Raw genomic sequence first — 1,382 nt, 5'->3', positions numbered from 1 at the left:
CCCAGTGTTCCTGGGGATAGCCTCTGGAACGACTGGAACGCTGAGCAAGATAAGCAATTACTGAAAGTGAATGAGATTATATCTGCACAAGAATCCTTTTAAGTATTTCAGAATTTTAAGTACATTTTGAAATGCTGTTTTACATAAAACAAGAGGGAGAAATTCACATGGTTACATTTACAGCATTTGGCAGACACCCTTATCCAGAGCGACTTACATTTATCTTACTTATACAACTGAGCAGCAGTGGAAGCTTGGTAGGGTTGGGATTTGAACTCAAGACCTTCCCATGAGTAGTCCAACATCTTACCCGCTAAGCTACCACTGCTAGAAATGTGGTGATGTTTCCAATAAGCTTATGAATTAATTAATTAATTAATTAATTAATTAATTAATTAATGAATAAGTAAACATCCAGACAAGCAAACAAATAATTAAATAGGAAAGAAATCATTATAATTTTGACATTTTTATGTAAATGTAACATATCTTGAGAGATGAAATTCATAAAACCCAAAATAAACACAAAAACATTTATTTTTCAAAAAGTTATTTAAATGTACCTAAACTAAGAAACATAATTTCATGATTTTGTTATTTTACTGGCGATTCGTGAGTAAATCGTTTATATGAGTCGGTTCATTTAAAAGAAATAGAGAATGAAAACCAGTCTGAATGATTCAGTCACGAATAGAACCGATTTGATTCTCAAGTTCAACTCACTGATTCAATGATCCTGTCACTGTTTTAGCTAATTGCCACATTTCTTTCTGGAGCTGCTGGTGTGTGAAACTTATTATTCACTCAATGAATAATAATAATAATAATAATAATAATAATAATAATAAAGTTCATTGTTCTTGGTACTTGGGGAATAAGAAATTACAACTCGACAGCTTATAAAAACATCCAGACAGAGTTTCTATAGTGTCTGCGTATGAGGTATGAGAGAGAGAGAGAGAGAGAGAGAGTATAATGGTGTTAATTACTTGTACTGTATATATAGTTATTTATATAGTTATAAATGCATAATTTCAGTTAATTTAATAAACTGTTCAAATTTAGTTCTTTATAGTCTCTTATTGAATATGTAATAATAGTTATGCTTATTGATAATGTTTGTTTTTACATGTGGCAATAAGAAAAGATAACTGGGGATGGGGACTTTGGACCCAGAGTATAAATTAGCCAGGGTTCCCATAAACCCTATAAGCGCCCCTGGTGCGCCTGTTTACAGGACTAACTTTAGCTTAGCCAAATTGTTAACTTTGCCATTTTCCAAGCAGAATGTCCACTGTCCAATAGGAAGCGGTTTCAGCCTGCGCGCGTGCGCCTCTTCGGGTCACGTGAGTAGAAGCCGAAAAGCAGAGAGTCATGTGAGA

The sequence above is a fragment of the Ictalurus furcatus genome, chromosome 6, assembly GCF_023375685.1.
Source record: "Ictalurus furcatus strain D&B chromosome 6, Billie_1.0, whole genome shotgun sequence".
Classification (NCBI taxonomy): domain Eukaryota; kingdom Metazoa; phylum Chordata; class Actinopteri; order Siluriformes; family Ictaluridae; genus Ictalurus; species Ictalurus furcatus.
This window is presented reverse-complemented; position numbering follows the sequence as displayed.